The 16,135-nt window shown below is 49.1% G+C and overlaps 1 protein-coding gene across 5 annotated transcripts in view; it reads left to right on the top strand.

The window, feature by feature from the left end:
• KLHL29 (kelch like family member 29) overlaps window positions 1–16,135 on the top strand; it is a 309,112-nt gene that overhangs the window by 203,823 nt on the left and 89,154 nt on the right. The window lies entirely within an intron of this gene.

The raw sequence follows: 16,135 nt of genomic DNA, 5'->3' as shown, positions 1-16,135 counted from the left end.
GAGGCTTAGGGAAGATAATCTGCAGTTAGCTAATGTTCAAACTGTTTGGAATTTAAATCTGGATCTGTCTGACAGGTCCAGGCTCCTGACCACTCCACTGTACTGTACCAACCCATAAATATTCACATGCTTGAAAACTAGACAAAAAGCATCATTAAAAAGGGGAGAAGGGCTTATAAATGCCTGCAAGAGCTATGGAGAGGCTCAGCAAGAGGGGAAGCAAGATTTGCTGGGCTGCTAAAATTCTCATACTTTTTAAATGGGCTTTGGTTGGGAGGAAAGCGTCCTTGAGAGTAAAATGTTTGAGTTCAGTGATTTCACTCTAGGTGTGTGAATTTAGATTAATAATTTGCTAATGGCAGTTAAATGAGGTGAAGTAATTTCTGTGGCTATAAGGAAGCAGAATTCCACACTGGAACAGGCATATATTTTCAGGACTCCGCTCTCAGTGGTTTGCCACAGGAAAGCACTGGCAGGTCTGGGATCTTATTAAACCATGTTGTGCTTGTGAATGATGCCCTCAGATAAGGGCAGACCCTTTAGGGACCACCTCAGTCCTCAGGGTGGGAATTCAGGACGGAGCCAGGCTCTGTGAGAGCTATCAGTTCCCTTTTTCATTGTGATTTCCTTCCAGCTTCTACAGTCCTGGAGTAAGAGCAAATTCCTTTAGGCAAAACCACCGGAGTGGGAGAGGATGTACTCTTAGCTCCGAGATGCCCAGTGAAAAACAAGAGTGCACCTCTGTCTTACTCAGTTCTAGTTGCTATAACAAATCCACCATAGCCTGGGTGGTTTATAAACAAGAGAAGTTTATTTCTCATAGTTCTGGGAACTGAAAGTCCAAGATCAGGATGCCAACTTGGTCGGGTTCTGACGAGGGCTGTCTTCCAGCTTACAGACTCCAACTTCTTATTGTATCTTCACATGGCAGGAAGAGGGCTCTCTGGGGTCTCTTTTATGAGGGCATTAACACCATTCATGAGGGTTTCCCCTCATGACCTAATTATCTCCCAAACTCCCCACCTCCTAATACCATCACATTGGGGGTTAGGATTTCAACATATGAATTAAGGGGGGGACAAAAACATTCAGTCCATAACAGCCTCCCCACTACATAGTGCATTTTTGCCTTTTAGGTTCTCAGGCTAGCCCACTGCACTGCCCAAACTGGTCTTGCCTGATGACTTTTTTATGTTGTCTTCAGGGATTTCTACCCTATATCCTAGCGTGTCATTTGTTTATGTCCCAACTTCTCATGGGCATGCCAGATACACAACCTAGCCTCCCTGGCGTCGGGCACACGTGGGGCTCAGTTAAGAACTGCTGCTTCAATGTTACCCAGAGAAGGAAGCCCGTGGGGCTCTGGGTTCAGAGGAGGAAAAATGGCCAGGCTGAGGCAGGGGGAACAGAGCAGAGTCCAGTGGCCATGGCAATCACAGCCCTGGAGAAACCCACTCACCCAGGGGCAGGGGACAGCAGCAAGGGGTCCCAGGTGTGTCGCTGGTCCTCAGCACCTTTGACAAGCACAAGATGTCTACTCTCTAGGGACCCCCTGGAGAATGCCTGGTTTCTGCAGGATTTGGAGACAACCAGAGTGCAGGGCCTCCTCACCCTAACAAGCAAAGGGATAGCATGCCAGTCGGTTAGACATGACGCCATCCCTGTGCCTTCCGGAGCGTCCCCTGAGTCATCTGCCCCTCCTCCCACCTCAGGTCTGTCCCAGGCCGGCGTGTTGTGTTACCCTCTCTCCCTGGGCTTTTCTTAGTAACAGTGCTGGCTACAGCAGCTACGCAGAGGCCTCCTGGAGACATTCTGTCCTGGTCAGTCCCAAGGCTGACCCTGAGTCCATATGTCCACCCCACCTGCCCAGTGTCCTGGGTGAGGTCAGTGGAGCACCTTTGGGAAGCCACTAGGAGGTCAGGAAAGCCGTGGCCATGGCATATAAGCAAGTGACTGTCCCTCCCAGCCAAGGGACAGCGCCAGGCAACTGTTCTAAGAGAAAATGCTGGTGTAAACGCAGGTCCTCTCTCCAGAGGGTCTGATTCCTGGAGGGGTGTGAGGCTGGATCTCGGGTGCTACGTGAACCTGGGCCCTGGGGACGGCACCCCATTGGCTCAGAGACATCAGGACACGGGAGGGTCTGCCATCCCAGGCCAGCTTGGATTAGCCAGCGTTTCTGCAACCCACTGACCCCCTGATTTCTCAGGAAACAACATCACAACTCTTGCCAATTGGCGAATGAGACACTGACTGTGGAGTGAGTGGCCCTCTGTGCCCCGCTTGGTAGTGGGCAATCTGGGGTGAGGTCATAAGTCAGGACAGTGATCCCTGCCCCCAGAGAGAAAGTGAGGTTTTAGGAAAGCAGGTCTGAGGTCAGAGATAAAGCTGGGTGGAATTCTCAGGACCTAGAACAGTGGGGAATGCTCAGCCCATGGGAGTTCGGTACCTGCAGGTCTGCTGTACACACCTCGGGGTGATTTGGGCCAGAAAAGGCAGCCCCACAAGACCCTGTTCACCCCTCACAGTTGGCTGGACCCCCACTCCAACCAGCAGTCAAGGATCTCCCCTGGCCGGGACTTGTGGCTGGGTGGAGGGGGTCAGGACAAAGGTGTGTGCCCCCGGCCTGGTCCTGGGCTTTTGGAGTCTCTGGAGACCTCGAGCTGGCCCTGAACTCTATGTCTCAGGTTAAAAATCTGGGATTCCAGAGCTGAAGGAGCCTCAAGGTCTCCCACCCAGCCACTCATTTTACAGGTGGGCTCCAAGGACCAGGCTTGTCAAAGACCCTGGGGGGAATTCCCTGGAGGTCCAGTGGTTAGGACTCTGAGCTTCCACTGCAGGGGGCACAGGTTTGATCCCTGGTCGGGGAACGAAGATCCCTCATGCTGTGTGGCACAGCAAAAAAAAAAAAAGACCCTGGGGTATATGGAAGAAGAGTGTCCCCTGGTTGGTTTTCTGAAAGAGGCTATTGGAGGATGTGTGACCATGTCCTCTCTCTGGTGCTGGGGTCCAGGAAAGCGTATGGACACATTTGAGTCCCCACCCCATCCACCCTGGGGAGCAGCGCCCAGCTGTGGAGGCCTGTGGGCTCATTATCAGAGGCTCTGATGCAGCTGCATTCAGGGTCAGAAGGAAAAGGAGTCTGCACTCAGCTCATCATGGAGCTCAGGGCAGGAAAGGGTCTGAGCTCCACGACCAGGGGGGCCCCCGGTCGTTCAGCACTGTACCCATGTCCTCCGAGGGGGCTCTACCCAGAGGATGTGCCTGGATCTGTGGTGAGGTGGCCATAGTGCCAGGAGGTCAGTTCTGCGGGCTCAGGCTTGGGTGTCTGGTGGACAGACCTATTGCAGGCCAGGTCCTCAGTGCCCAGGGGCTGGGGTAGGTCCAGCGGACCCCTGTTGCTACCCAGCATGAGGCATCTGGACTTAGGACCACTGGACGGCTGGAAGAGTATTTCCCCCTCTGTAACTGAGGCAGTTGCCACTGGTTACAAGGCCTGCTGACAAGTGGTCCCACTGGGACGTGGGTGTCACCAGAGGAAAGAATTGACAGTGATGAAAGTGGCAGATTTCCTGGGAAACAGTATCCTTTCCAGGCAGCAGCTGGAGCCCTGGAGGTGGACACTGAGAGCTTTTCCTTCTGGTTCTGACGCTGAACGTGCCCTGAGGACTCAGGCCCCTGGACATCTGCAAAATGGAAAGACCAAGTCACTTTGGGTCATTTGATTTCATCAGAGAGAGCGAGAGAGAGGAGTAAGAACAACCATAAGAACAGAAAGAAGGACGTTAAAACACACGTGGATTCCACGCCACCCTCTGAAATTAGAGAGGATCCCTTCCTTGAAGCTGCCGCATTCCACCCTCCCACACTTCTTCTCTGCTCCTTGGCTGGCTGTGGACACAGGTCCCATCCTGACCCAGCTCCCTGCCCTCACCCACGGCGGCAGCCAAGGCCCGGAAGCAGTTGTCCTCTCTGCCATTTGCAGAACCCAGGGCCAGGACTCTCTGATGGTAAAACAGGAAGGTCCTATGGACGGTCAGCCGAGGGTTCTGCCCTACATGCTGGAGTGCGGCCTGATCCAGCCTGACCTGACCTCCTTACTCTGTAAGGCCCTGGAGTAAGTCCTCAACCCCTTGGAGGGCAGCATGACCCTGTTTCTTGCTGGGTGACTCCCATGCAGCACTGTGTCCCTGCTGGAGAGGCCCCGTGGGGTCCAAGCAGGCCCTGCACAGAACATGGTCCCTGGCTCCCAAGAAACCACTGCCTGCGAGGGGCATGGAAGAAGCCCTCACCCTGCATCTTCCCTCTGTTTTGCTGAGATATAAAGTAAATTCTGGTCATGTTTCAGAACATGTAAATCCTTACTGATTAAAGTGCCCATGCAAATTGACAGATATCCTAGCCTCTGGGCCTGAAAGAAAGAGGGATTCTAATAAAAGCAGGAAAGTTATCCAAAACCCTCCTCCTTCTTCAGCACTGTGAAATTCTGCCAAATCTTCAGGAACTTCAGGGAAAACTCCTCGAAAGACAAGTTACAGTATACAGGGGTCAGGATCAGGGTCAAACTTTGAGTGTATGTGTGAGTGCGTGCATGGTGGGGGGAGGGTCCGGGCGGATTTCAGAACATTCTTTAGACACTCAGGAAGGTGGTGTAGGCAGAAACCACGCTTCAGCTTCAAAACCGGGCCTTGTGCACAGGGGGTGCTCAGGAAGGCGAGGCGGCCTTTCCCCCCACAACCCCGGCAGGCTCTGCTGCAAGGTGCAGGGGTCCCTGTGACCTCATCTGTTTAGGATCCCCTTGTGGGGCTGCCCATCCTGTCACTTGCTCTGTCATTAGCTGATTTTCGATTCCGTCCCGCTGCTAGATCTAATGCACCGTGTTAGGTAATGCCTGACAGGCCCTAAAGGGATCGGCCCAAAATTCTGGGTTCAGCCTGACCAGTTTAACAAAGAAATGTTCACTTTATGAAATTCCTCTTCTTATGAAATGCAATTAGCCATTTTAACCTGCTGCGGGAACGAATCATTCACTGCTTGGAGTGAGTACGTTTTATCAGAGTTTTTCTCCCAAAGCTAAACGGAAGTAAGAGGAGAGGGGAAGAGGAGAGTCTCCCATGGAGGATCTGGGCACCCAGGAAGTGGGTGCTTGTGGACACATCAGGGAGGGAAGGAGGAAGCCAGAGACTTGCTGAGCCCCCACTAAATGGCAGACGCTGTCCTGGGACCTCAGCTGCCCAAGGAGTAGTTAGGGTGGTCCATCACGTCCTGCAGGCAGGAGATGGTGACTCAGAGCGGGCTGGCCAATTGCCCAGAGCACACAGGAGACAGAGATCAGTGGGGGACTTGAAAGGGAGTCCTCTGACCTCAGAGAAGTATCTCTTCCCCCTGCCGCACACTGGGGATGCCTAGAGGGATGGGGTGGGATGGCAAAATGATTGTGAAACACGGGGGGAATGCGGAAAAGGAGGTGGAAGACTACCAGCAATGCACTTTGGTTTTTTAGTCTTGGACCTAATGGGAATGTTGTTTTTCATTGAATATCGGAAACAGAATTATATCCGAAGATACAGAGACTTGGTACTTCTCTCTTAACTTTGTTTCTTCGATGAGCAAGGCTCTGTCGTAATGTGAACTGCCATTCTGCAGTTTATCATTTAGTCAATTTAGATTCTCACACACCCCTCTTTCTCAGGACACTTGAACTGACCCAGGATGGGGGGGGAGGGGCAGTGAGGCTCCAGCCTAGAGCTTATCAGTAACTGGCCAAAAATGTCACCTTTTGGTGTTCACAGATAGTAATATCCATTTCTGTTCCTGGTATGATGAGAGACAAAAAGGCGATGCCCAGAAATAATTTGGAAGGTGTTACCACATACAGAAGGGAGTAAAACTGTGTCTGTAAACGTGAAAATGGCAGTATCTGCTTTAGTGAAGTTTTAGTCTTTTATTTCGTTTTCTCCTGAACATATCTATAGCTCATTGTCTGTACCAGGAACTCCCATACACCCTGTGATGGTCTCTCCCCTACTGCCCTGAATCACATTGAACATTTTGGTTCTGTAAACATCCTTCTTCCCCAACAAGACCGCAGTCTCCTCGGAGGTAGAGCCCAGCTTTCTTTCTCTTTGTCTTATCTTCAATCCCTGAGATATCATAGGAGCTCAGAATATGTTTGTTGTTTTGTGTTTATTCAAAGTTAGAGCTATAATTCACAAAATACACACCTCACATGTCCTCTGGTAAATTCTCCCTTTAATTGAAATGCATTCATTTGAGAAAGCGATGCTGTTAGGAACAAGATAACTGGAGAACTGGTGGTTTTCTAAGTGACGTGGGCCCCTCAGCCTGTAAATTACAATATGGAGCATTGAGATACCAAACCCGTTGGGGGAGGTACTGAGGGTTATCCATTCTCGCACAGAGCACTCAACACAAACCCCAACTCATATTAATTAAAAATTCTAAATCACACCATTGTTTTTTTCTGGAAGTACTTTTATGCTCTGTTTTATTTGTCACCATTAATAATAACGATCATAAAAATAACAATAAAACTACTATGTGATTAAGGTGCAGATAAGCAATTAGAAAACAACATATTTATGGGCTTTTAGGAAGCCTTGCACTAGGAACAGGAATAGAATAATTACAAGGAGGTTTGTATGAGAGCTAGTTTCAGAAGATTCTTCAACTGGGAGTTGAGGTTGGTCACAGGGTTCTATTTTGTCTGTGATTCTGTTAACCTGTTCCCCTGGTGGTGATCAGTTAGTCACTCATTCATCTGACAAATATGTATGAAGTGTATGCCAGGCAGAGTGCTAGAGGCTGGGAGTGCAACGGTAACTAGAATAGCCCCCACTCTTGTGGTCTGGGGTGGCTGCAGACAGGTGTGTGTCTATTACAGGTAAGCGTGGTATGGCTGGCAATGGCAGTTGTAGGTACTTTGCGCTATGGGGGAGCTTTCCCTGTGGGTATTTTGTCTAAACTGAGACCTATGGAATGAGTTGGAGATATCCAGGGGAAAGTTGGCCCCCGGAGAAGAGAGAGCTCCCTGGAGAGCCCCAGTGACAAAAAAAAAAAAAAGGTACTTGGTAACTCAGAGGACTGAATTTTGGACAGGGGTGGCAATCAGACCTGAGTTGGAGAGGTCAGTTTGGACCACATCCTGAGGGCAGTGGGGAGCCACTGAAGGGTTTATCGGAATAGTGATCAGGTGTGCGCTTCAGAATGTCCACGCTGGCTGCACTGTGGGGTGATGAGACAGGAAGCAGGACCACCAGATGCAGAAATTCATGATGATGGTGGCCTGGATATCAGTAATAACAGTGGGGACAGGTGATAAAAATAACAATGATAAATATTTAATTAGTTCTTACTATTCATCAGACCCCATAGTAAGTGCTTTACATGTTTATTTGATATAAACTTTAAACAGAACTTATGAAGCAGAGTTTATTATCACCATTTTATAGGTGAAGAAACTGAAACACAAAGAAGTTAAATAATTGGCCCAAGATTGTGCACACCACTAATCTGAGTGGCAACTGTGAACCAGACTCCTGTTTGGACTTGAACCCAGACCCCGGTTTGATTTCAGAGCCCATGGTCCCTACTACTCTATTCAGTGACTTGGCAATGGGAAGTATGTTACTCAGGTAGGGAGGATGGGGTAAGCGGATGAACGTTGGTGTGACAAATACATCAGACAGTCCCTTGGGGCTCACTTGGTGCCAGAAGCAGTAGAGAGCCCTCATCCCCTGGACAAGGAGACACAAGAAGACAATATGGGGCTTCCCTGGTGGCACAGTGGTTGAGAGTCTGCCTGCCGATGCAGGGGACATGGGTTCGTGACCCGGTCCAGGAAGATCCCACATGCTGCGGAGCAGCTAGGTCCGTGCGCCATGGCCGCTGAGCCTGTGCGTCCAGAGCCTGTGCTCCGCAACGGGACAGGCCACAGCAGTGAGAGGCCCGCGAATCACAAAAAAAAAAAAAAAAAAAGACAATATGAACAAACATCAGTAGAAACAACAAAAAATAGAAACTGAGACTCACAGGGGCTTCAGTTATATTAGAGTTTACAGAAACAGACACAAACTTTAAAATAATTATACCTTATCATGATCAAGGTGTTAAAAGACAAAATTGGAGTTTTCAGCAGAGAATGAGAAACTGTATTTTTTAAAAGAACCAAATGTACATAAATGCATAATACCCAAAATTAAGAACTCAATAATGAGTTTAACAGATGCAACCAAAGGGAGGAATATGAACTGAAAGATTGGTTAGAAAAGATAACCAGCATTAAGTAGAGAGAGACAAGAGAAAAAAAATACCCCCAAAAAAGTAATAAGGTAAGGACATTGAAGTTTCAGTGAAAATGTCTAAGATATGTATGATTGGAATTCCAAAGAAAGTTCAGAGAAAATGGGTCAGAAGCAGTATTTCAAGAGATAATGGCAGAGAACATTCCTAAACTTTCAAAAGACATCAAGTCACAGATTCGAGAAGCACTAGAGACTCCAAGCAGGATAAATAAAAAGTTCACACTGAGGCATTCATAGTGAAACTGCTGAAAACTAACGACAAAGACAAATCCAAAAAGCAGGGGGAAAAGATTACTTTCAAAGGTCCAATAATTAAACACATAATTTTGGAAGTCAGAAGACAATGGAAATATCCTTTAAGTGCTGAAAGAAACTGTCAGCTTAGAATTTTATTCCCAGTGACAATACCCTTCAAGAACAAAAATGAGATTTTTTTAATGTGCAGACGGACCAAAGCTGAGATAATTCAACGTCAGAAAACCCACACTAAAGGAAATACTGAAGTATATTCTTCAGGCAGAAGGAAATTAATTCAAGATGAAAGGTTGGCGTTTCAGGAAGGAATGAAAAGCAATAAAAAATGTAAAAATGTATGTCTAAATGAATATTAGCTTATAAAACAATAAAAATACTCTCATATGGAACTTAACACACAGAGAGAAATAAATAGATGCAAAAATGGCATAGGGAAGGGAGAGGGGATGGTAAATGGAGTTAAATTATTTTAAGGCCCTTGAATTGACAAGGAAAAGAGTATAAATATCAATTAACTTTAGACGTCAATAAATGAAGGATACAGGTAGTAACGTCTATGGATATTGCAGTGAAACAATGCAAAATATTTAATCTGAAAGAAAGCAAAGGAAAAAAAGAAAGGGGAATGTCGAACAAGTGAGACCAACAGAAAGCATTTCATAAAGTGATAAATTTATACCTAAATACATCAGTAAGTTCATCAAATATATATGTTTCAACTCAAAGAGAAAGATTTTCAAACTGATTTTTGAAAATTGACTCTATGCTGTTTATAAAAAACACATGCAAGGATAAAAGATATAGAAAGATTAAAAGTAAAAAGACGGGAAAAAAAGATTCCATGTGAAAAGCAAGTGTAGCTACGTCAATATCAAACTAAGTAGACTTTTAGACAAAAAGCAGTACATTCAGAGTTAAGAATAGAGTTAAAGGACATCTCATAATTATATTTTTTTTAAAAAACAAACCTCTGTTCACCAGGAAGATACAATAATTGCATGCACATAAGAATATAGCCTCAAAATGTATGAGGCAAAAATTGATAGAACTACAAGGAAAAAAGTAGAAGAATCCACAACCACAGTGGGAGATTTTTTAATACATTCTCTAAACACATTCTCTAAACAAAACAAAAGTGAGGGTATAGAAAATTTGAGGATGCAATTAGTAAGCATGTCTTAATGGACAGGTATAGAATATCGTGCACAAAAACTAGGGAATACACACTCTTTTGAACCACAAACAATATGTGTAAGCACCATGGAGAAGAATAAGTATGCAGTGTTGTGCATGTGCCATTTTAAATAAGGGGGTCAGGAAAGACCTCACTGAAGTGGCGTTTGAACAGAGACCAGAAGGACATAAGAGCGTGACTCAGACGCTGGAGGGAAGAAGAGGCTCGGGGCCTGAGGATGCACATGCTGTCTGGTCGGGAAGCAGCCCGGCCCCGCAGGGCAGGAGCAGAGGGAGCTGGGAGCGGGGAGAAGACGTGGGCTGTACTGTCCCCACGGGGGAGCGCGGGACCGGCCGTGGATTGACGGGAATCAGGGGCTGCTGCTCCTTACAGAGCCAGACCACCTGGCTCCATCAACACCATGGAGCCAATGTCTTCCAAAATTCTGTTCAAGGCCTCAAGTTACTTCTTCCTGTCCGTGTCTGCTTAGCCCCTCCAGTCTCCCTTCGTCTCTGGGTCTTGACCCCCTTTCACAGCTCCGCCTTCCTCTGTGTCTTGTCAGCCACCTTTTCAGGGAAGGCACTAAACCCAGTGTCTATGGAACATGCACTGGGGATCTGCAATGTGCCGGGCCTTCTCAGGTACTTTATCTCAGGGGTCCCCAACCCCCAGGCCACGGAGGCCTGTTAGGAACTGGGCCACACAGCAGGAGGTGAGCAGTGGGCAAGCGACAGAAGCTTCACTGGCCGCTCCCCATTGCTCCCCGTCACTCGCATTACCGCCTGAAACATCCCCCCCACCCCGCACCGTCCGTGGAAAAATAGTCTTCCACAAAACCAGTCCCTGGTGCCAAAAAGTTGGGGACCGCTGCTTTATCTCACCCTAGCAAGCCTTGGCGAGAGGGCCGGGGGGTGGGGGGCGGGGGTAGGTGTTATTATACCATTTGACAGATGGGAAAACTCTTATGAGATTTTGCTCCTTTGTAAACTCAATCTTTTCACAGATGCTCACTTGACCCTCTGATTGAATTGGAACCAGGCTCTGCTGGTGACCCAGCTTCCAGGGCAGCCACCTCCAGGGGTCGCCGCTCTTCCTCCCACCCTGTCCGTATCTCTGGGCCCAGAGGACAAGCGAGGACCCTCAGCACTTCCCTCAGGCACTTCCCATTGCCGCCGGTGGCAGTCCTGTAGCCCTTTCCAGGGCAGACTCAAGAACCCCACCATCCTCCTCTGCAAATCTTCCCATCATCCTGGTCATGCCAAGGGGACCAGTGTGCAGCCCCAGCCTCCAGTCCAGGGAAGGCAGAGGAGAAGCTCTCTCTTCCTTCCCCATCCAGCCTCCCGGGCCCAGTTCAGATTTCCCCTCCCCACTGGGCCTCCTCTGCAGGCTCCAGCCCTCAGGGACGTGTGGTCCACCCTGTTCAGTTTCTCACATGTCACTCAAGGTCTCCTACTGACCTCTGCTCTTGCTGCATGTGAGTCTCATCTTTCTAACCAGGCTGAGGCTCTCGGGCGGCCTTTGTTCCCATCTCCCAAGGCCAGTCTTTGCCCCAAGGAAGAAGAGAAGAGCCCTGCTCAGGGGTCTGAGGTTGGATGAGGTTCTAGCCCCCGAGCACTGGCAAGGCTTCTACAGTTCACAATGTGATCACTGACACTCCCCAGTCTGTGCACCACAAGAACCCTCCATCCCTGTCGCTCAAGTCAGAAACCACAGAGTCCTGGTCAAGCCCCGCAGCCCAGGAAACCTGTTTGGTTCTACTTTCAGCAGTGATCCCAAATCCAACTACATCCCACTCCTTCCCTGCACCACCTCGTCCACCTTCTTTCTAGCTGGGCTGCTGGTGCTGCCTCCTAAGTGGTCCTCCTGATTCCACTCTTACCACCCACAGTCAGTTCTGCACGTAACAGCCAGGGAGATTCTTTTTTTAAATTCTTTTCCATTATGGTTTATTACAGGATATTGAATATAGTACCCTGTGCTATACAATAGGACCTTGTTGTTTATCCATTCTATATATCATAGTTTGCATCTACTAATCCCAAACTCCCAATCCATCCCTCCTCCACCCACCTCCCCCTTGGCAACCGCAAGTCTGTTCTCTGTGTCTGTGAGTCTGTTTCTGTTTTGTAGATAAGTTCATTTGTGTCATATTCTGGATTCCACATATAAGTGATATCATATGGTATTTGTCGTTCCTCTTTCTGACTTACTTCACTTAGTATGGTAATCTTTAGGTCCATTCATATAAATGGTATTATTTCATTCTTTTTTTTTTTTTTGAAGTATAATTGCTTTACAACGTTGTGTTAGTTTCTGCTGTGCAACAAAGTGAATCAGCTATATGTATGCATATATCTCCTCCTTCTTTTACCTCCCTCCCACCCGCCCACCCCCATCCCACCCATCTAAGTCGTCACAGAGCACCGAGCTGAGCTCCCTGTGCTATGCTGTAGGTTCCCACTAGCTCTCTATTTTACACATGGTAGTGTATTTCATTCTTTTTTGTGGCTGAGTAGTATTCCACTGTATGTATGTACCACATCTTCTTTATTCATTCATCTATTGATGGACATTTAGGTTGCTTCCATGTCTTGGCTATTGTAAATAGTGCTGCTATGAACATAGGGGTGCATGTATCTTTTTGAATTATAGATTTTTCTGGATATATGGCCAGGAGTGGGATTGCTGGATCATATGACAACTCTATTTTTAGTTTTTTGAGGTACCTCCATACTGTTCTCCGTAGTGGCTGCACCCATTTACATTTCTATCAACAGTGTAGGAGGGCTCAGGGAGATCTTTTAAAACATAAATCTGATCATGTCATTACCCTGCTCAAAAGCTTCCAATGGTTCCCTACCTCACTCGGAAGAAACACCCAGACTCCTCCCCTCGATTATAAGATTTGACCCCTGCCTGCTCCTCCGCTCTCATCTCCCACCCCTCAGTCTCGCTCATTGTGCCTCAGCCTCCCCGGGTTCTTTCCTGACCTTCTCACACGCTGAGGGTGCACCCCCTTGAACACTGCCCTGAGTCCAGGTGTCTGCAGATGAAGGCCCAGTGCTCAGCCCAAAAGGCCTTTCATCAGGAAGGCCTCCCGCGACCAGTCTATCTGAAGTCGCACCTGTGCTGGCAGGCTCTGGACAAGAAACAGATGGCAAACTCCAAGAGGGCAGTTGGAGACTGCTTAATGACGGGCTAATTACAGAGGTATGCTTCAGGTTAGGGACAGTGAAGCAGCCCCGGTGTGAGCACAGCAGGAAGCTGGTACCGTCCTTAGGCCTGAAGAGGCTAGAAAGGAGAGTGTGGTATCAGGACACAGAGGGGAGCATAGCTGCAGGAGGGGGCCATGCCTGGAGCCACGGCCTTTAGTAGAAGAATGCAGCCACCACCAACCTCAGCCCAGAGGAGCGAGCCAGAGTACATACCCCGACCTCTCCCTGCCCTCCCATCTCCTGCGGATACTTCCAGCAGCCAAACCCACCTGGGAGCCAGAGGGCAAGGCAGCCCAGGGATGCACTCCTCAGAGGCCATCCTCCCCAACACACAGCAAGGCAGAGAAGTGGGGGTGGACCTGGATGGAGCAGAACTGAGCTCACCCAACACAGCATTCGTTACTCTGAAGCTCTACCCTGCTTCATTTTTCTTAAGAACACTCATCACTCCCTGGTGAAGTATTGTGTATTTAATCGTCTTGCTTTATTTTTGTCTCTAGACCCATGAGGGTGGGAATGGGGTCCTTGTCAAGTTTTGTTTGTTTTCCATTTACGTCTCCCAGGTACCTAGAACAATGCTGGCCTGTGGCAGGAGTTGAATAAATAGTTGGCGAATGAATGACTGAATGAGGCTGGTATTATCATCCCATTTTATAGTTGGAAAGACCAAGCCTCCGAAAACATAATCAGTCGAGGTCCCTGGGGGAAGCTGCCTGGGTCTTCTGACCCCCAGGGCATGGTCCCTTCACCACACCCCAGAGTAGAGTTACAACTGCTGAGAGGGTTCTTCGGTGCTTTGGAAACCACTGCGGGTCCAGGTGGCCACCAGAGCATCAGTCCTGGCTCTTCCCACACCCTTGGGCTTTGCACAAAAGTTGAGCATGGTTTGAAATCCTTTATGCCTTAATAAAATTAGCAGAAAAGTCCAAGTATTTTTCGTGATGCTGCATGCTTGCAGCTTTTGTGTTTTCAGCATCCTGATACCTACCCCTTTCCCCACCCCTGCCTTTGATTTCAGAGCCATTGGGAGCTTTCAGGGAAGGTCACACTCGTGCCCCAAGGCCGGGAGCCCACGTGCCCAGGGGCCTCTGTCTACTGCGTTCTGCTCTGAGGGCTACCTTTCTGAAAGGGGCGTCGTTCCAGGGAGGCGGTCCCGGGCTCTGTGGGACCAAGCTTCCTCTATCGGCGGGCGGGTGTGGGCTGAGTGCCCGGGCAGCCTGAGTGCATCTGCACAACTGCAGCAGGCGTGGCGGGAAGGAATGTTGCTGAGGCTGCACCTTGCGTGGCCTCCACCCCAGCTCCGGCTCCTCCTGGGAGAAAACCCATTATTCCTGTCTTGGTGGCTTCACACCCACGGGCACCGGCACGCTCTCATTTACAGCCGGATGATTACATGCTTTTGGGGTCACCGCATGGACGCAGCTGGCACTGAGGGTTTTGTGTTGAAATGAAGTGGCCGAGTCAGTCTGGTTCAGCTGCACTGGCCTTCAGCAGAGTGACATCACCATCCCCCTCGTTCAGCACAAGGTCATTTCTGTCCCCTGTCAGCAAACATTCCCGCCCCTGCTCCGGGTACCGCAGGACCCGCCTCTGCTTCTATTCAGGAACCGCTTCACTGTGGCCTCTGGTCTGCCAGGACTGGTGACCTTGATTCTTCCTCATGAGGGATCCCAAGGTCAGTCCCCTCAGGGCTCATGAGAATGACCTCGATGGGCTTGTGGGTCCCAGTAGGGAGAGTGGACCTCTGTGCTCCTGTCCACACCTCCCCACTGGTAGCACATCCGGGGGTTACACCTCCCACCCTGCCGTCCCACCAGGCTCCCCCACGGACCCTCCTCCCCAGGTAGCCCTGTGGAGCCTTTCTTTTCTGACCCAGCTTGTCTTCCTCTACTGAGCCCTGCAGAAAACTCACACCCAGCCTGGCTTCATCATCTTCTTTAATTCTGTGTCAGGAAGGCTATGGGGTTTGGTAGAGCCTCGCCACTCTCATTTTACCTAAACTAGTCTTTCTTAAATTGGGAGAAAGAAGGAAAGATGATAGGAGAAACAAGACATAGCAATGAACGCCAGAGTGAGAGATTTGCCAAGCATCTGAACTTTGTCCTCCCCACACTCCCTGTTCCGCTAAATAAAGAAAATAGAGGTGCCTCCGGGCCTTTTTAAATCAAGATTTTATTAAAAAGAGACGTAGTTTCAATCACCAAGCAAACAATTCACAAAGACATTTTCTGGAATCATGAGAATAATAAAAGCTATCATTTTGGAGGGGCTGAATCCATGCCAGGCCCTGGGCTGTGGGTTTGGCCATCTATCATTCTCACCCACCCCATGAATTGAAGGGTTGATACCATCCCCTTTTTACAGATCAGGAAACAGGTTTGGAGAAGCCTGGCGACCCGTCCAGGACACAGTGCGTGTGAGAGCTGGGTCTGGGGTTGGCACCAAGTATGGGCGGCTCTGGCACTGTCTTCACTGTCCCTCACGGCGGAGCCCCACTCAGACCAAGGCAGGTGGCCAGAGGCCACACCAGAGCTTCCGTGGCCGGAAGCTGTTGCAACTCCCAAAGCTAAGAGAGCACCGCAGGGGGATCCCTACATTTGGTTTCTGCTTCCCATTTCAGAGCTTCCTCTCTGGGTTAGGGCTGTGACCATATCACAGTATGTTTGCCCAGCCCAGTTTGAATCCTAAGCTGGTGAAACAGAAATATCCTTGTGAAAATAGGAGCACACTTTTATTTACCAAAGGTAAACGAAACCTTTCACTGGTCTGAAGGGTTTCCGTGTTTCTGCCTCCCGTCTCCTCCCCTCCGCTCGCTTTGATTGCCCATAACATTAACCTTCAGAAAGAAACGAAAGTAAACAAGCTGGCAAATCCAAGTATCTGATTTCCCGGCTGCATCCTTCTCAGACACGGCGGTGGCACCTGCCACAGACCCTCTCGGGAGTTACCCGGCAGGGAGACCTCCGTGGGCCTCACGTCCACCCCACGCCTGCTCCTCGTGCTCTCGGGGTAAGGGAGTTCCTTGCTGGAATTTGGTCATCGTGAAGCTCGCATATGTATCGATTCATTTAGCTTTCCCTCGGTCCAGCTGGTCTTGGCAAGGCTCCGCCGCAGCTCCAGGCTTGTGGCTCTGTAATGGGGGAAAAAAGGAGGGAAAATGCATTCCATGC

The sequence above is a fragment of the Pseudorca crassidens genome, chromosome 14 (assembly GCF_039906515.1).
Source record: "Pseudorca crassidens isolate mPseCra1 chromosome 14, mPseCra1.hap1, whole genome shotgun sequence".
NCBI lineage: Eukaryota > Metazoa > Chordata > Mammalia > Artiodactyla > Delphinidae > Pseudorca > Pseudorca crassidens.
This window is presented reverse-complemented; position numbering and strand designations above follow the sequence as displayed.